Source organism: Ictidomys tridecemlineatus, chromosome 6 (genome assembly GCF_052094955.1).
Source record: "Ictidomys tridecemlineatus isolate mIctTri1 chromosome 6, mIctTri1.hap1, whole genome shotgun sequence".
Lineage (NCBI taxonomy): Eukaryota > Metazoa > Chordata > Mammalia > Rodentia > Sciuridae > Ictidomys > Ictidomys tridecemlineatus.
In genome coordinates this window covers 105,333,066-105,355,974 of record NC_135482.1, presented here as the reverse complement: position 1 = coordinate 105,355,974, position 22,909 = coordinate 105,333,066, and the positions used below count along the sequence as shown (strand labels likewise).

At 47.5% G+C, this 22,909-nt stretch overlaps 1 protein-coding gene across 7 annotated transcripts in view; it reads left to right on the top strand.

Annotated features, from left to right (window-relative positions):
- Window positions 1–22,909, top strand: part of Kcna6 (potassium voltage-gated channel subfamily A member 6) — a 206,154-nt gene that overhangs the window by 38,728 nt on the left and 144,517 nt on the right. The window lies entirely within an intron of this gene.

Below are 22,909 nucleotides of genomic sequence, written 5' to 3'. Positions count from 1 at the left end.
TGCACTGGGTTGAGTTTTCAATTAGATGTCGCTGGGTTCCGTTTGAGTCAAGGCTGAGGCCCTCTCAGTTCTGTTCCAAGTGCTGGGCCCTCATTTTCATATCGCAGGGACTGTGTCTTCATCACGTGTTTTCCACACGTCTAGCAGAGCACCTGATACCCAACTTCCCTCATAAGTGTCTGGTGAATTCTTGAGCAAGAGAACAAATGAAGGATTGACTCTGGTTAATAGATAAGTTTAAAACATGTATACAAATAATCAAGTGCTCACAAATTGTTGAATCCAAGTGAAGGTGGTTGTCAAACGTCCCTGAAATGCACATTCACACACACACACTTTCTCTCTCTCTCTCTCTCTCTCTCTCTCTCTCTCTCTCTCTCTCTCACACACACACACACACACACACACACACACACACACACACACACACCATTTCACCAGGCTTCCTTTCCTACTCTGTGAAGGCCTGCTTCCCAAAATGTGTCTGACATTTGTTTGTTGGTTCATTCAATAAGTGTTTATTGAGTACTGACTATGTGCTGGGCATTTTTCTGGGTACCAGAGATTCACGAAATAAATACCAGGAACAAGGAGGCTAGGTTCTGGTGGGGAGAGACAGGCAATTGATGCAGTAAGCAGCTAAACTTTATTGTGTGCTATGTGAATTGATCTGCAATAGAGGAAAATCAAGAAATGTGTGGGGAGTGTGGAGAGGAGGTTAAAATAGGGGATTTAGAGAAATCCTCACCTAGAAGGTAGTATTTGAGTAAAGAACTGAAGGAGGTCAAAGGGTGAGCTGTAGATCCCTGTGGGAACATTCCACCGAGTGAGTAGCCTGTGCTCGGCCCTGATGTCTGAGCATTGCTGGAATGTTCTAGAAGCAGTGAGGGAGGCCATATGGCCGGAGGACAGTGAGCAGCCAGAGGAGCAGCAGGAGATGAGGCTAGAGAGAGCTGGGGATGGAGAGGGAGGCAGGCCACCGGGGCCTTATGGGATATTGCTTGTGCACCGAGCTGGCTGGGAAGCCATTCCTGCAGAGTTTTGGGCAGAAAAGTGATATGATTGGACTTAAATGTTAATGGAATTACTGGTTAGGAGACTAGTCAAATAACCTAGCAGGGGTCTGATGGTGGTTTGGACCAGGATGTTACAGGGGAGATGGTGAGATGTGGACCGATTCTGAAGCTTTTGGTGGGCGTGTCATCAGGAAGAACTGCTGTGGGGTGTGAGAGAAAGAATGAAAGCAAGGACGACTCTGAGGTCATAGATTTGAGTGATGCATGGAAGAAAGGAAAGGCAGCTAAGTCAGCGATGGGGCTGGAGGCTGGATCCCCTCCCCAGGGCTGCTGGAGTCCGCTGAGCCCCTCCCAGAGGCTGGGCTGCCCCAGGACCCAGAGGCAGAGCAGGCTCTGCACCCTGCAGACTCCTCCAGGTACAGGGAAGTTTGACTGTCTCCCAGCCCCACCTCTTTTTCTCCAGGAAGAGCCGTCAGTGGGAAGGGGCAGCTGTTGTCGCCCCTGCCCCATCTGTCTTCCTGACCCCGTGTCTAGGACAGGATGCTTCTGAGTTTCCGTGATTCATTCTGGTCTCTCACTCTCCTCCTCCACGCGCCCACCCCCGGATCGTCTTCACTACCCTCCTCACGTTCCTCTCCCTCTCCACTCAGACGAGAGCAGAGCGAGTCTGCTTCCCAGCCAAGTGACAGAACGCCCATAAACAAAGTGGCCAGCGAACCTTAGGGTACCCTGGGACCAGGGAACTGCCACCCGAGTCTAGGCCCACTGGAGTAACAAAGAGAAACCATCTGGTTAGGCTCTCTTTCCACCAGGACCACTCCTGGAAATGTCAGGGACTCGACTCTGGCTGGGAAGTGACAAAGTGGCAGAGTATTGTCACCTCTGGAGGAAGCCATACCAAAACGGAAAGTGGGAGGTCAAAATGTCCAGGGCAGAGATGATGGGTGAGGAAAAGGTGGGGTTCATGGTGGGCACCAGCAAAAGAACTGAAAGTCACTTTGGAGAAAAGAAGAGAATTCTGAAGAAAGCTTCTGGTGCGGACCAAGGAGGTCTGGTCTAGAGCGGATGGGTGGATGGATAAAGGAGGAAGGTTCCTCCTCACGCGGTGGACAGGAGTGCTGTCACAGGCTGCCCCAGACTGTCCCAGCTCTCTGGGTCTATTATTTCAGGAGTAATTACTATCTTTGTTTATAGGGCAAGGTGGCAGACAACCGATTTACCAGACAGAAGTTTAGATGCCTTTGGTCGACATTAGCAGGATTCTGCTTCTTGAGCTCATGTGGGCTGGCTGATAACCAGGGAGTGCATGCAGCCCTCAAGGGGGAGACTCTAGTACGATCCGTCAGCTCAGGTGCTGGACAGTCACAGCATGGTAGAGGGTGAAGAACTCTGGGCCAAGAATCTGTAGCCCTGGGAGCTAGATCTGGTTCTGTTACTAACTCACTGCATGATACACCTCAAGACTCTTCCTGTCTATCTGGGGAGTGGGGAGTTGGACCAGGTGGTCTCCTGTGTTGCTTCCCGCTTGGTGGGAACTCCGCTTTGTAGTTCTGAGGTTTAAAACTGCACCTGAACAACCTAAGGCCAGCCAATTTCCAGGTCCATGACAGATAATGAAAGCCCTTTCCTTTAATTCTTTGATGTTTGGACATTCTGTGGTAGGAAGTTAGAATATCCGGGTGACTTTGGTTTCTGTTACAAGGATACTGGTATCCGGGCAAGAACGGTGGGCTTATGGATTACCTATGACATAGAGTTGATATAAGTAGAGTGCTGACTGGCTGGCAGTAAGCCAGTGTAAGCATTCACCATCATTATTATTATCATTACTATTATGGGCTGGGTCACAGAGACTTTTTCCTCCTGCCCAGGAAGGGTGGGTTCCTCTGCTTCATTTTCACAGGGCTTCCAGGCCAAGCTAAGAACCCCATTGAACACTGCGTTGGAGCCTTGGTCTCTGTGGACCACACAAGAGGATCTTTCTCTCTTTAGCTCCATCTCAGAATACAAAACCTACCTGGTTGCCGGGGCAGAGTGGGAGGGCTCAGGATAAGGTGTGTCAGACAGCGGCGGCTGTGAGAGCAAAGTTCTGTAATGTTTGTGAAGGTGCTCGCTGACAGACTCCAGGCAAACGTAGGAGGCTGTGAACAATGCTTCAGCTTCCTCTTAGATGAGCAATAGTCGGAGCTCATTTTAGAGTCATGGCTATGGAGTCATGGTGTTTTACAGCATTTCAGAGCTGGGGGTCAGCTGGTTGACCTGTACACCACACTCCCTAACTAATGGAGGGAAGAAATCCACAGAGAGGTGCAGGTGGTTTGTTCCCAGTGTGACAGTGGCTGGAGGAGGCTGCCTGGGCAGAGGATCAGCACGGCTTGTGCTCCGGCGGCTGACCTGCTGTTGTCATGGGCCCATAGTCAGAGAGCAGGAGTGACTCTGTAGCCAGGCCTTCTGTGCTCGATGTGATGGAGAAAGCCAAACAGCCTCCTTTACAAACTGAACGTGTTACTTGAGGTGACTGTGTGACAATCTTTGCGACACACTCCTCAGTTCTATAATGTCCAGCAGATAGATCCCTTTGCACCTTCTTCACTGGACAGAGCCACTTTTAATTTCCCACAACACGCCACTAGAGGGAGCCAACATCACCCAGTTTTCCCCAAAGCCCCTCAGAGCCTGCCTGCCCTGGGGTTTGTCATGGCCCTCTGTTGGAAGGACCAACCAAAGGTGTTGTGGAAATCTGTTCTGGGCTGACAGTCTGTACTGCCCTTCCTCTAGGCCTATTGGTTGCTCTCCCTGGCAGAGAGGAGCAGCCAGCCATGCTGTGGTGGATGTCTAGAGATAACGTGGACAATGAGCTGCCCCTGGAAGGGTTATTCCTGTGCAGATGTTACAGGCTCTCTGATCCCTGGCTTGTGAAAGCAGGTGGGCAATCTCAAGAGCCTTTGTGGGGTAGACCCTGTGGGGTGTCCCCAATCTCTTGGAAGGGGCAATAGAGCAGCCGGAAACGGAAGGACACTGCCTTGGAAACTCCACACAGAGAATTGACGTCCTGGGGACTTTGGCCCAGTTTGCTCTCTGTGGAAGGGTATTATCTCTAGGGACCAGGAGATGACACAGCAAAGAGATCAGGTGTCTTTTAGAAAAATGATTTTTCCAGTTCAAATACCAGTTGGTCACAGAGATTTTCTGGACTCCCACCAGGCCAAGAATCAGGTGGAATGATTTAGAACTGTTACCTGGTAACTGGACCTGGAATCAGTTGAAAGTACCTGGAGACAGACTGAAAGGTGACCCTGTGCACAACTTTGTCCCCACCAGTGCACGTCTACTCTGGGACTCAGTTTCCCTCTTGTCAAGCAGGGAGTTGATTCAAAATCCTTTCTGTGACAGTGTTATGTTCAGTTTGTTCTTCTGTATTGAGGCCCTTTGGTCACTAGTTTTCTGGAAATTGGAATCTATGAAACGTGCCCCGCTCCCTACATAAATATCTTTTAAAAATAAAATTACCCTCTTGGAACCAGTCAACTGATCCTGAGCCTTGCCTTGCTTAACAGTGTTGAAAGCAATCAATGCATTTCATAGCAATAAACTGGAAAAGTCTGAAAACAGAGCCAAAGTTTAGGCTTTCTGATTCAACCTGCCTGCTCTCTAGTTTCTTTGGGGGCCTCTGGTTTCTTCAGTGGGCTGGTGCCAAGTGATGGGGATTCTTTAAAGTGGCCTCCCAGGCTGGGTTCTCACTTTTAATTTCCAAACTTTTCCTTCCAAAGATGCCTGAATAACCCAGACTCCATTTAATGACATGAGGGATCCAGAGACCAACCTGGAAGGTCTTTTGGGCTCCTGGAAGGTCTTTAATGCATTATTGCTTATTACTGATTGGAATAAGGAAGCAGTGTCTTTGACAGTCTTTTTGTGCAGCTCTTTAATAATAAAATGAGGTTTCTGGAGATTAATAGGAACAAAATACCATGGATGCTTGGTCTAGACCAGTTCTTCCCATTCTTCGTTGTGGATCAGAATCCTCTAGAGAACTATTAAGACAAAGATTCCTGGGCTCCAACCCCAAGAGGTAACAATTGAGAAGGGATGAGAAGGGGACCAAGAATGAAAATTCTATCAACCTCCCAGGCAGGGCTGGCACTGTAGGTCAGGGGAACACACAGGTTGTCATCTACCGCACTGTAAAGGGCAGTGGCGTCTAAAATAATAACCTGGATTTTTTTTCTCATTTTGAACTTATAGGCAACAGTCAATGCAATAGATGAGAGTATAGTTAAGTCTCCAAAGAAACAGAGGAAGAGTGTGGCTGCAACTGAACTAGTGGCTAATTACCACGACAATAGGAAACATCCCAGATCAGCGCCATAAGCTTCTGGCCGCTAGGGGGAGCCAGGGCCATTTCTTTCCAGGCGGAAGGGTACAAGAAGAGGACAAGTACTAGGGCGCCTGTGAGCAAAGCCTCGAGAAAATGCTGCAACGCTGCGTGCAGGGACCCAGCTCACCTCCGCAATCTGGTGCGGAGACACCCTCCAGAGCCACAGGCTTGGCGGGGAGGGGGCTTGTTTATTTCCCAAGTCATCTGGTTTCAAAGGGCTGCACATTAGTCTCATTATGCAATACATGACGGGTGGCATGAGAAGAGAGGCCATCGCTATGCCCACCTTGCGGATGGAGTAAGTGAAAGAGGGGCAGAAAGGAGGTGGCCCAGGAAGACAGTGGGGAGGGCCGGGCCGGCTGGACCAGAATGTTTCCTGCCCAGGTGTGTTGTGGAAGGGTCAACCCCGCGTGTCGTGCTGCTGATCATCATGTTCTCCCCTGGGGCTGGGGGTGGAGGGGGAAGGTCCAGGAATTCTTTTGGAAGCAGAGGACCCATCCAGTAAAGGCTGACCTCGAGGCTAAGAAGACAAAATACCAAGAGGACATTTTACCTGCTCCGAACTTGATAAGATGGGCAGTCTATGGGCCATCTCATGTCCTCACTGTACACCCTGTGAGCTGATCACTGCAGGGGACAGGCGTGCTCTGAGCACCGCGGTGGATGGAGAAGCTGATGCAGAGCCCGCTGACCAGGAGCTCGCCTCCTAATGTTCTATGACAGCCCTCTTGCTCACACATGAGGCTCTGTCTTCCCCAGAGTATGCATGGGCTTTGGAAATAACTTCAACCTTTCCCAGCTTATTTGAAAGGGATTTGCAATTCATTCATTGAGAATCCCTTTCCCCCTTTCTTGGCATGTGTCTAGTGGTTTTAGAGAGAAGATATGAATGAGTCCAGGTAACACATATGGGATCCTTGGTGAGCCTGATGTGTATTTTGAATGCTAATTCACTTGAAGAAAACATTTCCACAACATGAGTGTGTGTGTGTGTGTGTGTGTACGTATGTGTGTGTGTGTGTGTACACGTGTGTGTGTGTGTGTGTGTGTGTGTGTGTGGCGCGCGCCTCTGTGTGCATGGGGTGAACGACCTCTGTGGCAAATAATGGCAGCAAAACACCAGCTGTGAAAATTTAGTTTGGAGACTTGGTGCACACAGAACACTCATGCCTCTCCCAGGGAGCTGCCCTTTGACCCCTAGTGCATTCTCTACTTGAGTATTAGCATTCTCTTGGCCCTGTGACCAATGCAAGCAAAGCCCTTGCTCAGAGCCCCTTGACACCTCAAAAGAGGGGCAGAGTTTTCTGCTCCAGCTGCAGCCTGTGTTTCTCCCATTCACTGTTACTTTCACCTGAGCAAGTGAGCAGCCTGCTTCTTTTATGATCGTAAGTGAAAAGTGTGTATGGGTGTGTATCTGTGCATGTATATAAGCATGTATGTATGTGTAGGTGTGCAGTATGTATGTGAGCAAGTGTGTGAGTATGTATGTATGTGCATCTGTATATGGGTGTGCGTGTGCATGTGTGTGTATAAATGTATTTTCGTCTGTATGCATTGCATGTGTATATGTGTCTGTGCCTGGAATCTCTCAGGTGCCATCCCAAACATTCCTAGAGCTTTTTTAATAAACAAAACCAGGTCTTCATGCTGTTCTTATCTCCCAGACAGCCCACCTCACTGTTGGCCGCGGAAAGGATCTTATACAAAAAACCATGGGGTGCCCCTTCCTGTATTCTCCCCTCCCCTGCACTCCAGCCCTGGCTGTAAATTCAGACTAGCCTGGAGTCCAGTTCTTAGAGGCCTCTTTGCCCTGCTGAGTGCAGAAGCAGCAGCTCTTTGGTGCACAGTGTCTCCCTTGCCCCTTGGCAGTCCACTGCTGTCTGGATGGCAGGTACTTCCAGCATCAGATCTGGGCTGCCCTAAAGCTCCTCCTGCATGCACATGTTTAGGGACCCTGCAGGAGGCCCACCCTTCCCTGGCAGCCCTGCACCCCATCGCCACCCCGAGGGCCCCTCCATCCTCTCCATCACAGACCCAGGCACATGCTGCTCTCTGCTGTTGTTACATGCTGCCTGGCTGCATCATGGACCCAGAAGGATCCAATGACCAAAATCCAGGGAATAGAGAGAAGTACTTGCCGCAGATTGCACTTGTGATCCCTCCCTTGTCCTTGAAGGACCCCCCTCCCCACCCTCCCGCTCAGCCTTCTCCAAGCTGTAACTGACCCGGAACATCAGAGATAGGAAAGTCACTGCTCCAGTTGAATTTTGCTGCAGTTTCTTTTTTTCTCCCCTAGATGCTGAGAGCTATTTTTAGCCAGGGACATTTTTTTTCTTTTTTTTTTTTTTTTGCAGGGGATCCACAGTCTATTTTTAAAGCCCTTACGGAGGCCAAATCATCCAGCGCTGTTCATAGGGACTTTGAAGAGAGTTAAGTGGGAGAGGCTGGGGCATGGAGGGTGGGCCTGCCTGCAGATCACAGGGTGGTCAGGAAAGGCCTAAGCGAAGCAGGGAGAGGATAGATGCCCAGGTGGGGGCGGGCAGGAGCTCTGTCATGCTGGGAGCACAGGAAGAACCCACCATGCCCCTCCCTCAAATCACCTGAGGCTTTGGGTTCAGAGCAGCCTGGCTGTCACCCAGAACCTGCAATGACATTGCCTTTGAATGTGGCCATTGGTTTAATTTGCCACATTTTCTTTTCTTTGCCCTGAATTTCTGCGCTCAGATCTCTTCCCCATCTCCTCTGTTCATGGCATGTTTGCACAGAAGCACCTTGGGTTGTGGACAGTATCCGACGATATGTTGGTCATGAAGCTGACCCTCAGTGGGCCCAGGTGGCCAGGGCTGGATGAGGTCTGTGTATGGCTGGAGGAAGGTCTCAGGCTCCAGAAAAGCTGGAGAAGAGGGAAAATGAGGACTCAAGGAAATAAAAAGGAAGCCCCCTCAGAGGGACCTGAGCAGAGACAGTCCTGGGTGGGGACACTGTCGTCCCCAGAGCCTCCCCTTGCCCTTTCTTCTCCCACTCCCATACCTGGCTCTTAACTAGTTACTCAAAGGCCTATGGGATTTGGGGGGTCAAGGTGTACAAGACCTTCATGGAGCAAGTGGGAAGGGGCCTGGGTAGAAAATTCCAGAGTTGTGGAACCAAAGTCCTGTCTTACCTCTGCCTGCCACGTTGTGGACAGACAGAGGGCTCCTCCTGGCAGGAAGTCTGGCAGCACCCAAACAAGTTAGACTCCTGTGCCCCTTGTTTCTCTCTCTCCATAGAACCTAGTTCCTGGGGCCACGGCCTGGTTCTGCCCTGATAATGACTGGGGTTGTTGGTGTGCTGTCCCTCCAGTTCCTCTGCTGAGCTCCAGTGACCAGCCAGGAAGAGGTGAGGGAGGGAGTCTTGAACACCAGCCAAGAGCAGACCATCACACCCCTTCAGACCAGTGCAGCTCGGGGTGCTACTGTGTGTCACCAGTGGGGTTGGCAGGACCCTGGGCAAGGCCGCCCTCCTCGGGTAGGAGCTGACGTGGCAACCCGCACTTGGCACTGGGGACAGGCCAAGAGAGTGGGGAAGACCTCTGTGCACTCCTAGAAGCACTAACAGCCCCGCTCTCATGCCCCCGACAACGATCTGCCCAGACCACAGCCATCTGCCATTCACACCTTACCTTCTTTTCCCGTTTCCTTCAGTTTCCCGGGACTCCCCCGTTTCTGAACTCCCACTTCTAGAACACTCTGACCCGACTATCATACTAAGTAAAATAAGCCAGTCCCCCCCAAACCAAAGGTCAAATGTTTTCTCTGGTATGCAGAAACGAACCCACAATAAAGGTGGGGGAGGGAGGAGAATAGAAGTTCATGGGATTAGACAAAGGGGAATAAAGGGAAGGAAGTGGGTGGGAAAGGAAGGATCGGGAATGAACCTGATATACACAGTGAATCTTACTATCGAGTACATCCACAAGAAATTAATTAAAAACAAAACTATGGGTAAAGGGCAAAAAGATCAATAGCAGAAAGGGTGCAGGGAGTAGGGAGAGGGGAGGGGAAGGGGAGGTGCTGGGGTCTGAATTAGAACAAGATACACTCCATGCTTTTGTAATCATGTCAGAAAGGATTCCACTGCCATGTATAACTGAAAAGAACCAATGGGGGGAGGGGACAATATGCGGTGCAACAAGCAAGTCAGGGGGACTCTGTATGCTTATGATGGAGGAAATGGAAGTCTGGACACGTCGAGTCCCAGGTGGGTCTGAAGTCGCTCCGCAGGTGAGTGGCGGAGTTGGAACCAGAAACCAACCTCCTGGCTGCAAAGGCCCACTCCTGGCCAGGTGGGCTAACCAGGGCCAGCTTCAAGGAGGGAGCTCTGAGCCCGGGTCTGAGGGAGGAAAGGAACATGTGCCAGCAGGGCTGGGGCCAGGCTTGGGGCTGGAGCTCCCTCAAGGGCCCACTTAAGGCCTGCTCCAGGGGCTCTCCTGGCTAGGACGGGTCCAAGGCCAAGTTCAACACAAGGCAAGTGTTGGCCCCTTGGCTTCTGGGGCCCAGAGTGCCTGCAGGAGGGTGGCAAGGAGATCCCCTGGCCACCATCCCCTTATTCACACTGATCCCTCTGTGCAGTAGGTTGTGAATTGTGGCCACCCCATCCTGACCCCTGGAGATGTGAGTTCGACTTCATGTGGAAACAGAGTCTTTGCAGATGTCATTTGGTTAATAATCCTGAGATGCAATTGTCCTGCATCATCTGGTGACAAATATCCACATCAGAGACTCACAGAGGGGACACAAGAGGAGAAAGCCATGTGGAGCTGGGGACAGATTGGGGCCACAAGCTACGGACACCTGGGCCACCAGAGCTGGCAGCAGCAAGGGAGTATTCTTCCCATGAGTCTCTGCAGGGAGCATCCCCTGCTGATGCCGTGATTTTGGACTTCGGGTCTCCAGAGACATGAGAGAATAAATTTATGATGTTTGGAGCCCCTCAGTCTGGTTGTTTCCATGGACCCTAGGCAATAAGCACCATTGGAGTACCCCTCTCCCAGCTCCCCCATTGGCTGGCATCTCCCCCTCGGGACCCAACACAGGTCCTCATTGCCTGGAAGCCTCTCCCCTACTGAGGTCTTCTTCCCCATGTTCCCCAGACCTCTGAGCTCAGGCTTGTCCTTGCCTGAGTCAACTCAGATGCACACGCCCCTTTGTTCCCCTGCAACCTGAGCGTTGAGGACAAGGACCTTTTTGGTTAGGACCTTACTTCCCATATCTTCATGGGGTCCCTACTGGGTGGGTCCTCAGTGGCAGGTGCATGGGTCAGAGAACACCCAAATGATTAGGAGTTGGGAGCACATTGAATCAGAGGTCAGAGAGGTGAGGGATCCCTGTTCTGGAGAAGTGGAGCTTGAGGCAGGTCTAGAAAGATGAAAGTGAGAAAGCGAGTATTCTATCGGGAGGTCAGCGTGAGCAGAGCTCAGCAGTGAGGCTCGGCATTGTCACCTGGGTGGGTGCTGGCAGTGGGTAGTAAGAAGTCCAGCAAGACCAGCCGGATGCTGCATAAAAGCTATTAAGTACTTTCACCTAGGATGTGCTTCCAAAGAATCAGATGGAAGCCTTTTTTATGGGCTGCTGAATCCCTGTGACCACCCTAAGGGAGAATCATTAGCATTATTCTCACTTGTAGAGAGAACAAAGCACAGAGGAAGAAAGTCCACTGCCCACCGTCATCTCTCCATTAATAAGGTGGTGAAGGGGGTGGGGGGTGTCATTACTGGAATTCAAACCTGAACAATTTGATCCAGGGTAGGCTCAGGGCTGTTCCTGCTCTTCTTTCTACCTTGGGACAATGCTGGTAGGGAGGTGACATAGCTAGCACAGACCTCTGATCCTATGCTGGATGCTTCCCCAAGTCCTTTGCACTTGCTAATCCAAGTACCCTAGAAGCAGGTACAATTGTAGGTGAAAAAAATGGAGACACAGAGAACTCAGGGGGGCACTCGGGCCCACTGCCACTGTTAGCCAGTGGTGGGGCAGGATTTGACGTTGGCATGCTGTGGGAGTCAGCCCAGTCCTCTGTCTCCAGGACTGGGTACCAACCTGGGCACTCATCAGGTCTCATGTAGAGTCAAGCTGTGTTCCAGAGAAGCCTTCGTTCCACCCAAAGTCTTCCCACACCGTTCTGAGTGTTGCCAGAGTACCTCATGAGCCCCCCAAATTCACCCTGGCAGCTAGTGCTCAGTTGATTATCATTTTCCCCTCATGCCTCTGGTGCAACATCACAAGGCTCTTCTTGGTCCTGCTTCAGCTGCTGGTGAACGTCTTTCTCTTCCTTGCTTTAAAATATCCCACTGGCACCCCCCGGAGGGAGAGCAGACCTCGCTGGCTCTTCCCCACCTCTGGGTTCCACTCCTTCTCACACTCCCCACCATGTAGGGGTGGGTGTGGGTCCAGGGGCAGGCCACCCAATCGATGCAGCAGGAATGGGTGTAACTCCGAGTCCCTCCTCCCCACTCTTGTGGTTCCAGGTGCCCAGCTGGAAAGTTGGTCCAGTCTGCAGTCCACGATTCCCAGTAGGTGTCAGTGCCTCATGCAAGCCCCCTGCTCTATTAGGGTCTCCCCTCTTACATTCTCCTTCAGATATGTGCAGACGAGTCTGGCTTTGTGGTGAACCCAGTCTGGAACTTCAAACTGATGCTTCGAGATGAGTCATGCTGGGGAGGGAGCTGGCAAGCTGGGGAGTTTGACTGCCATGCACCAGGCCGTAGGGGCTCCCTGGAGCCGCCATAGGAGTGCATTAGAATGTGGAGAACATTTTCTCATATTCATGATACATTCCCTCCCCGTTTTAATGTTTTAAACCTCCTGGGGTGATCCACCTCTGGGGCACTTCTGCTGTCCTGGCAAGGTCTGGGGATGGATGGCCCAAGCCATTTGGGCTTCCATTTTGGAAAAAGATGTGTAGCTTCTAGAAGGAGATGTCTTCAGCAAAGAAGACTGAGCTAACACCTAGCTGTGCAAGGTGGAAGAGCTCTGGATGGAGCCTCATTTGTAGAACATTCCTTCTGCCTTTGCATGTTTCCAAAGTAATGATCTTACTTGACTATTAGTTTATTTATCTGCTCCTAGTGTGGGGCTTTGATAAGGGATTTGGAAAGTCAGGACTGTTCGTGGGGCTCCAGGAGACTTCAAAGCCTGTCCTCAGCAGCATTGGGGGGGTGAAGACGGATGGCACTGACTTATTTCCAGAACCTTTCTTGGTCTGAAGAGATTTCCAGGAAACCAAAACACAAAGCAATGCATGAGCAAAGACTTCCCTATGCTTCTGGGAATCTCAATTGTGACGATGACTTGAGGCTGGGAATAATAATGACAGTGATGATGATGATAAGAGCAGCTCATATTTACTGAATGCTAGCTCTGTACCCCATACTATGCAGAGCCCTTGACATGCAATAACTTATTTCATCCTCCCAGCAACCCCCTTAAGGTAGGCATCACTTGTATTTCCATTTTCAGAGGAGAAAAGAAGAGGCTCAGAGAGGTTAAATAACTCTCTTGAGGTCACATAGCAGGTGAGCGGTGGAACTGAGCTCACACACAGGAAGTGTGTCTCCAGAGTCCCACCCCTGAAGCAATACCTCCTACCGTGTTTTTCATTTCTGGTTGCCCTTCAGACATTGCCGGTCTTTATTCCAGAAAATGGGCTTGAAAGTTAAAGTGCCCCCCCCAGTGGAAAGGGCGTGGGGAGTGAGCAGCAATAACCAGAGCTGTTCATAGCAGCTTGAAAACCAGTCTCCATCTGTGACTGGGGTGAGAGGTATAGGAGGGATTAGAAGCAGAGGAAACTAGAGAGGTAGATGAGGTAACGCATGAAGGAGACTAGCCTTTGTCTGTATCTTGGCAGCGATGGGGGGCCATCAAACGTTCTTGAGCTGGGAAATACCAAGAGAAAGTTCATACTTTAGGAGCAACTGCAGGGTTTAAGATTTGGATGGGGAGATTCCATCCGTATTCCTCCATGTCCTATCCCCGGGAAAGGCCCTCTCTTCCACCCGCCTGGGACCCTGAGCTGGTCTGTGAGCTCAAAGGCCGTGGAGAGTCTCCCCATCTACACGGAGGAAGCTGAGGCTTGTACAGAGGTACCAAGCTGTTTTGGCTTCCCAAAGCGCTCAGAGGCGAGGGCACACACCTGCGCAACCAGTGAGTAGCTGTAGATGTTCAGCGGTCGACCTGCTCGGGGAGCAAAAGGCCTGATTTGAAGCATTTGCAGATCCCCATGGTGAGTACTCCCACTGTGGCCTATTTCTAGAATCCAGCATGATGTCGATGGGGTTGCAGACTTCCTGAAAGTTTAACAATGAGTTCCAGCAAACCAGCACCGGCTGGCTCCAACACACCTCTGCTCCCAACCTCCTGGTGACTTGGATCTGTTTTCCTGCAGATGCAGAGAGAGCTTTCCAAAGGAAATCGTCCAGGCCACAGCCAGCAGCCTGGGGACTCAGGAATCACATGAGGTGTAGGAACGGACCTTTTGGCCCCCAGGCCGCTGGTGTATGGGGGCTCTGTGTAGAAGAACAAAATTTGGTCTCTGGCTGGTCTCTCTTCAGAAGACAAGTGGTGGCAAAACTTTCCTCTGACTTTTAAGACATATGTGTCAGCCACAGCCTCCTACTAGAACTAGAAAAATAATGTCATAGAATATTTTTAATAGTGAGTACAAATCCCCTACAGTGATGGATGAAGTCCGAGGATTCAAGGCTGGCCAGTCTGCGAGAAGGTTATATATCATTTTTCAGTTTGCATAATGTTTATATTCATTTGTTCATCCATTTGGTCATTAATTTGATCATTCGCTGACATAAGTTGGGAGCCCAGATATGGAGACTGTGGGTGATGGAACAGCAGCATCCCTCCCCAGGTAGGTACCGACATGAGAGCAAGGCAGGGGTGGAGAAGTAGAGGTCAGGGGTCAGAGGTCAGAGGCAGAGCAGGCTGGTGGTCGTGAGCGAGCAGTCACTGGAGTATCAAGAGCAAACAGATGAGAAGTGCAAGAGGGAGTCAGAGGGAGGTGCTTAACACCAGCCAGCAGAGAACCTGCTCAAGGCAATCCCCTGACATTGAAGCCAAAGACTGACATAGGGTCCTTACCACCTCTTGTTGGGACAACAGACCATGTCAGGGGATTGCACTGGGGTGGAACAGGGAAAAGGAAAATTAATGCGTGTAGAGTGGCCTGGCCATCCCTCAGGATGAGATTTTTCACAAAGATTTTTTTCAAGACCTAGTGGCAAGGGGAGAATCTTGTGGTATTATTTCATAATTCGAGAGAACAGATGCTCAGAGAGGTTGACTGCTTTGCTTATCATCGCACAGCTAGTACGTGGCAGAGCCAAAGGGGATGAATAGATGAACAATTGAATACAGACTCAGAAAAGTCGGCAGGTGAATCCGTTGGGTGTCTCCCTGCATGTCAGGGCTCTTGGTGGTTGTTGAGCTGGGGTTAGGGAGGCAGAGTGACATTTTCTCTGCTATTAGGAGCAAGGTGCTCGTGGCCCTGTGGATGCATCCTTCTCCCTGGAGGAAGCACGGTGAGTGTTGACTCAAGGGCATTTCTGGCATGCTCAGGAGGGCCAAACTATAAACAGAGATCATACCCCCAGCTCGGCAGATGCCTGGGAGCAGAGGCTCGCTGACATGCTGACGGAGAACAGGGACTTCTTGTTTACCCGGCTCACCATCTGGACCAGCGAAGCAATGTCCAAGGAGAGGCTGAAGCTCAGAGCTGGGAGGCTGCCTGCCCGGCTCCCCCTGTGCCTGCTCCGAAGGGCAGTGACTGCTTCTTGCCCAGGTAGGCAGTGGGGGAGGGGAAGTCATGGCCTAGAAACAGGGCAAGCAGGGATCCTGCTGGATCTGGGCCAGGGGTGGGGTGACAGCAAATGTCTAGAGATGAGAGTGTGAGTGCGTCTTCCCCAAGGACAGACAGGAGTGAAAGAGCTTCTTTCATTGGAAGAGAGATTTAGGTCAGACAAGTAGAAGCACTTCTTCATTGGAAGAGCTGGGAAACAGTGAGATGTGTTAACTGGTCATTCAGAAAGTTTTAGGGATCATTATGGGAAAGTTTGCCACCAGCATACTGCTGGGCAGAGATTAAGTAAGCAATGAGGAGGACCTTCTCCCAGCCTGGACTCTGTGGTTTGGGAGGCGTCAATCCATCCCACTTGACAGAGAAAGGAAAACTGGGAGTGCAGGCGGGTTTGAATCTCTGAATCCTTTGAGCAGGCCTGGGTGGGAAAATGAGGTCAAAAGTCCCCTTGCCTCATGCTGTTTCCCCTCATGAGGACACAGAAAAATCTAAAATCCATAACCATGAGCCATCCCCATACTGTTTTCATTCAACATTAGGTTTTCCTCCTTATTGCTTTGGTTTTAGCTAATCTGAAAGATTTAGCATCGTATCCTGGTGAGGAGAGATGGTACCAAACAACCAAAAATATTGCTCCGTGCTTAACACAATGTATTCGGCAGCTTTGCATTACTACAGTGAAATAACTGAGGCTAGTAACTTACAAAGAGAAAAGGTTCATTCAGTTCACAGTATTGTAGGTTCACAGTCCTAGATCAAGAAGCCTCATTGGTTTGGCCTCTGATGAAGGCAATGGATGAAAGCACATTAGGGCGGGTCACATCTGAACCAGAGCAGAGAGAGCAAGAAGACAGGCCAGAGCCCCATAATTCCCTTCAAGGGCACACTGAATGACCTCAGGACCACCCATGAGGCCCCACCTCTTAAAGGTTTATGACACCTCTTAATTCTACCACTCTGGAGACTGGTCTTGACTGCACTCTTGTCACATGGTTCCATCTGACTGAAAGCAAGATTGGAAATGAGATGCCCAGAAGGAAAAAGGAGCTGGGCTTGGTGAACTGGTAACCTGTCCTTGGCTCTTGCTTTCTGTGCGTTAGGAAGCTGTTGTAAGGAGAGGTCTCTGTGGTCTCCCTTGGGCTAGCCTGACATCCGCACTTCCTGGCTGACTCCAAACTGCTTTGAAGGCTGCTCAGACCTTCTCTTTGGGAGTACTTGGGCCTCAAAGCTGGACTCTCGACCCTGCACTGAAGCCAGCTAATATTGGGGGCATCTCTGTCCTCATCACTGAGAAAAGCTTACAAATCTGAGACTTCACGGATTAAGCCTTTGGGGAAGTGGCTCCATTGTGGGTCATTGTCAGCTCACTCATTCAAATGACTTGGACACCAGCGCTGGAGGCGTGCAGGGCCTGAGGTCACGGCTTCAAGAGTCTTTTCTTGCTTCCTAGGGGCTTTGAGTTGAATGGCATCTTAGGTCTCAGGTCTAAGACTGAGGAGGTACAGGCAGCAGATCACTGGACACTCTGCGTTTCGACTCTTTCATTTCTGCAGGACACCAGGCTGGTCCAGCATGGATTTTCTTATTTTTCTACCAAACTCTACATAGATACGAAGGGAAAACCCCTTCAACTATTTCTTCAGCGTATGGTTAGGACAGGCCTGGTTTCTACAACGGCCCAGTCTGCTTTCACTCTCAAACTGTCCCAGTTTGGACAATACATTAGAGTTGCCCTATTTAGAAGAGACAGACTTGGGCTCTGTCCTGACACTGCGATTAGATGTGTCCCTCCACCCACCCTGCACAGCCTGACAATGCCACAAAGACTTGCTCCTGCATTACCCATACCCTTGCTACTGCCACCCTGGACTTTCAGGTTAATAGACCCCTGGATTCCTTTCTGTCAGGTCTCAAGATCATGGGTCTGTGCCCCAGCAGGATTTAGTGAGAAGACAATAACATAAAACTCCCATTCCTAGAAAATTAATAAAGTCTGTATTATTACTGTTCATGGTCCTATAAGTGACATTTCCAGAGTCACACAGAGCCCAAACTTTAATCCTTATGCAGATGTCCTAATTCTAGGCCACTCTTTTTTCTTCTGTGCCAAGATATAAGGTCTTCAATGTCCCTTAACTAATTGTGGTCCAACTGGTCCACACCAGACAAAATTCGACAGGAGGACCCCAAGTCAAGTGACAACTACCGAGTGGATCTATGTCAGAATGCACTTATAGATATTATCATAAGCATTTTGAATCCACTCAGAGAGAGTGGATTCAAAATGCTTATGATGACATCACTGTCACTAAAAATCCTTGTTGGCATAGTAATACATGAGACCACACATGTCCCCAGCTCTGAAAATGACCAGTGACTGACGGCCCACAGAGCCCCTCTCTGCAGGCCAGGATGACATGTTCGCTGCATGAAGGCTTGACCAAGGCTCAAGCTCTGAGTTAGTGGAATGTCCACACCAAGTACATCTGGGATTAGTACCACTCGGAGGAGGGGGGACAAGCAGAGTGCGCAACTGGGCAGTGATGAATGCTGTCTCCAGACCTATGTGTTCACCAAGCTGGACTCTCCGTATCTCAGCCCCTGCGTGGGTTATGGTTTTATGCCTTGTTTGCACTTACCAGACGTCAACCTGGTTTGGCACCTAGGTGTGAGCTTGGGCTCTCTTGGTCTGTGCTCTCAACCACCTAGAGCCTTCTCAGAGTTTCTAGGAAACAAATTGACAACCAATGAACTGAAGAAGTGAAGATCCATGTAGATTCTGGGGCTCACCACTGGACGCTCCTCCTGTCCTCCTTGCTTTCAGTCAGATGGAACCATGTGACAAGAGTGCAGTCAAGACTAGCCTCCAGAGTGGTGGAATTAAGAGGTGTCATAAGCCTTTAAGAGGTGGGGCCTCATGGGTGGTCCTGAGGTCATTCAGTGTGCCCTTGAAGGGAATTATGGGGCTCTGGCCTGTCTTCTTGCTCTCTCTGCTCTGGTTCAGATGTGACCCGCCCTAATGTGCTTTCATCCATTGCCTTCATCAGAGGCCAAACCAATGAGGCTACTTGATCTAGGACTGTGAACCTACAATACTGTGAACTGAATGAACCTTTTCTCTTTGTAATTTACTAGCCTCAGTTATTTTACCGTAGTAATGCAAAGCTGCCAAATACATTGTGTTAAGCACGGAGCAATATTTTTGGTTGTTTGGTACCATCTCTCCTCACCAGGATACAATGCTACCTGATTTCTTTGGAGCCTTGGGGACATGGATCATATTTCATGGAAACATAGACTCTTTGGAATTAGACAGAAATCTAGAGATCATCCCAACATTTTCAGGTATGAGATGTTCTATCCCTAATGGCATGCAAGGAGATTTCAGGGGCTATACTGACTTCAAAAATGACCATTACTTGTATATTCAGTTCCAAGTGTCTCAGAAAAAAATTCTACAACTATCGTAGCAAACCCATTAGTCTATAAAATGTATTGATTAAGACAGAGCAAGTAGTAAGGAAAACCATGTTAGTGAATTTAAAGAGGAATGTCAATAATCTTGAAGTTAGTATGTGGAAATGTCCAGAAAGAATCAAAGTGACACTAAATAAATGGAGTTTGGAAAATTCTGATCTGGTACCCTCCTGGTTTTACAAATCAAGAAACTGAGGCCCCAGTAAAAGAAATGGCCAATCCAGGACTAGAACTGTCCCCTGCTTCCTAGGAATGTTTTCCTAGGGCCATTTTCTCCTAAAACCCACACCTAGAGACTGACTAATGCTTCCCCAGACTCCCAGGTCCTGATCCATGGGGCTCTTCCCATGGAGCTGGGCCACCGTTCCCTCCCCCTACTGAAGGCCCGGGATGGCCCATCTTTGTTCCTCCAGACGCATGCATGGTTCTTACTTTGTGGAATATGAAATTCTTTTCTTCCGGAGACCCGAGACGGGTAGGGTTTTTTTCAAGAGCCTCAGGACCCTCACTGTTGTGTGGATGTTTTGGAAAAATTGAGGAAAATCATTTCTGGCTCCTCATTTCATGAAGAGCCCTACATGGAGGCAGACAGCTGTGGATCTCCAGCTTGAGCAGGGCCTGTCATCATACGCTCTGCCATGGCCAGAAGCTGAGACCTGGGTGACAGCATTCTCTGGAGCAAGGAACTGGAACAGCCACACAGTGGTTTACAGTGAATCCCCGGGGCTGAGACCTTCTCTTTCTGTTCCAAGGAACATCATCTCCACCTACATGGAGCTATAAATATCAGGAGGCAGAAGAACTGTGTGTGCTGATGCTTTAGAGCAGGATCTTCCTGGGTCTAGTCTGGCCACTCATCACTAGCTGTATGTAGATTCTCTAGGCTGGCAGAGGCCGGCAGAGCTCCTGTGGTTCAATCCCCTATCTCTAGGTGCAGACCCGGAGACTCTAACTTGGTTTCGTGAGCAACCAAACATTTCTAAAAGCTTCTAGCTTCAATCTGGATACTTGGATGCATGTGTCATGTGAACATTTACAGAACCCCAGACTATGAAAGACCTTGGTGGTGAAGAGTGAATCAGGAAAGGAACAGCCTGAGATGAGGGAAAGAGTATTAATGACAGCTCCAGGTTGGAAACAAAGGTAGGGAAAAATCCATGCCAAGCCAAATAATAACTAAGAGAGAGCCAGGATGGCCATATAGATACCAGCCACAAAGGATTTAAGGAAAAGACATTTTTGGAGATTGTCATTCTTTAATAACTAGAGGAATAATTCATGAGTAGTATATAGTAATGCAGAGCTGAATTGCACCAATGATTTACACTGGAGATGTATAATGTGACTATTGCCAGCACCATAAGGAAGTATTGACCAATACATTTTAATACACCTTTCTAAAAATGCATAGATCAATTAGGCAAAAAAAAGTAATACCACAGAGATTTGAAGAACATGATTAGCAACCTTTGCTCAATGTATATCTGTAAACTCTTACCTCTGAAAATTAGGGAATTTAATATCTTTAATCAAACTGGAGCAATAGCCAAATTATTCTTCATGTATGATACTTATTTTTTAAAAATTGATTGTATTTTTTTGTTTGTTTCTAGGAGATGTCTCGAATCACAAGTTCTTTGCAAACTGATTGAACTTTTTTTCTTGTAGTTTACTGCTTGCCTTTTCATAAATAATACCACCCATGACTGTTTGGTGTGATAGTTACTATATTCCTTTCTAAGACATTTTAGCAAGTAAGAAAGTAGCACACTATTTTTTTAAAGTACAGGCATTCCCCCAATTTTTTGGCATATCACCAGTGATGTATATTTAAAATTAAAAATGCTGAGATAATTGAAATAAGAGTCAAACTCAAAAAAGTTATAAAAGAGCAAAGGGGTCAATCTATTGGAAGCAGAAAAAGGAAAAAGAGCACAAAAATTAATAAATCAAGAAAAATAAAAATGATTTTAAAAGTTGGTTCTAATAGACAATCCTTAGGTAATATTGATAAAATAAAAAACATGAAACCAAAACAATAGAAATGAAAAACTGAGAATTTCTTTTACCATATATATATAGATTTTAAAATTATGAAATGATCATGATTAACTTTATAACAATATGTGTGAAAACCTAGCCAACATATAAATTATCAAGTGAATGAAAAGATCGTAAGAATAGTCCTAAAACTATCAGTGAAAGTACATTGGTGGTTTATAAATCTATCTATAATACAAACAAAAATAACAGCAACAAAAACACTTTGCTCAGATAGTTTCACAATAAATTCTAGCAAATATTTAAGAAAAAAGCAATTTCTGCCTTATAAAAACCTCTTCAGAAAACAAAGAGGGGAAACTATCAACTTTGAGATCAAAATCACGTAAGTTAAAAGACAGGGAAATTAGGGACCAATCTCATTTATAAATAGACATAAAAAACTAAATAAAAAATTCTCAAGCCAAATTCCACTAATGCATTAGAAAAATAAATTGTGACCATGTTGAATTAATCACAGGAATTTAAGAATAGTTCATTTAAAACATTATTAATGTAATTAACCATGTTAAAAATTAGAGTAATATAACCTATTATCATCTCAGTGATAGAAAAATAGCATTTTAAAAATCAACTCTCACTTTTGATTAAAAAAAAACCTTAACAAACTGAGAATTGAAGGGAATTTCTTCCATCTTATAGAAAGCATCCACTAAACATCCACAGCAAAATCCTATTCAATAGTTCTACCTAAGAAATACTGTCTTGAAAATCAGAAACAAGACCATGATGCCTGCTATTGCTAATTCTGTTCAACATGGTACTTACATGAAAAAGAAAATAAAAGAAAAAGATTTGATTCTGCAATCTGTATTTGGGGTAAAAATGGAAGTTCATAACCCACTTGAATCTAATCAATGAAATATGATATATCAAGAGCTTTGTAATGTTTTGAACAACCAATAAAAAATAAAAAAATAAAAAGATTTGAAAGGAAGAAAAAGTCCATCATTATCATGGATAAAACAATTGTTAGCCTAGAAAATTAAAATGTCCACCAAGTTCTTCTGAGCAAAAGAAACAATCTGTGAGTTGAATAGAGAGCCTACATCTTGGGAGCAAATTTTTACCCTTCACACATCAGATAAAGTACTAATCTCTAGGATATATAAAGAACTCAAAAAGCTAAGTACCAAAAAGAAAAAAAAAGAAAAAGAAAGAAAAAAGAAAAGAAAAACAACCAAGTAACCCAATCAATAAATGGGCCAAGGACCTGAACAGACACTTCTCAGAAGAGGATATACAATCAATCAACAAATATATGAAAAAATGTTCATCATCTATAGCAATTAGAGAAATCAAAACTACTTTAAGATATCATCTCATTCCAGTCAGAATGGCAGCTATTATGAAGACAAACAACAATAAATGTTGGCGAGGATGTGGGGAAAAGGTACCCTCATATATTGCTGGTGGGACTGCAAGTTGGTGCAACCAATACAGAAAGCAGTATGGAGATTTCTTGGAAATCTGGAAATAGAACCACCATTTGACCCAGCTATCCCTCTCCTCGGTCTATACTCAAAGGACTTAAAAAAACAGCATATTGTAGGGACACAGCCTATAGCAGCACAATTCGCAATAGCTCAACTGTGGAACCAACCTAGATGCCCTTCAGTAGATGAAATGGATAAAAAAATATGGCATATATACACAATGGAATATTACTCAGCACTAAAAGGAAATAAAATTACAGCATTTGCAGGTAAATGGATGGCGTTGGAGAAGATAATGCTAAGTGAAGTTAGCCAAATCCCCCCAAAACAAATGCTGAATGTTTTCTCTGATATAAGGAGGCTAATTCATAGTGGGGTAGGGAGGGATAGCATGGGAGGAATAGATGAATTCTAGATAGAACAGAGGGGTGGGAGTGGAAGGGAGGGAGCAGGGGGTTAGCATGGATGGTGGAATGTGATGGACATCATCATCCAAAGTACATGTATGAAGACCTGAAAAAAATATCGACCAAGAATCAGAAATGGTAAGAATTCACCAAAGTATAAGACCAGTACACAAAACAACAAGCATCTATGTCTAATCAACAACAAATGATGAATAAATTGTAGTGTATTTAGGAATTGGATACTATAGGGCAGTATCTCAATCAACACAACATATTGAGTTCAGAAAAGGAAGC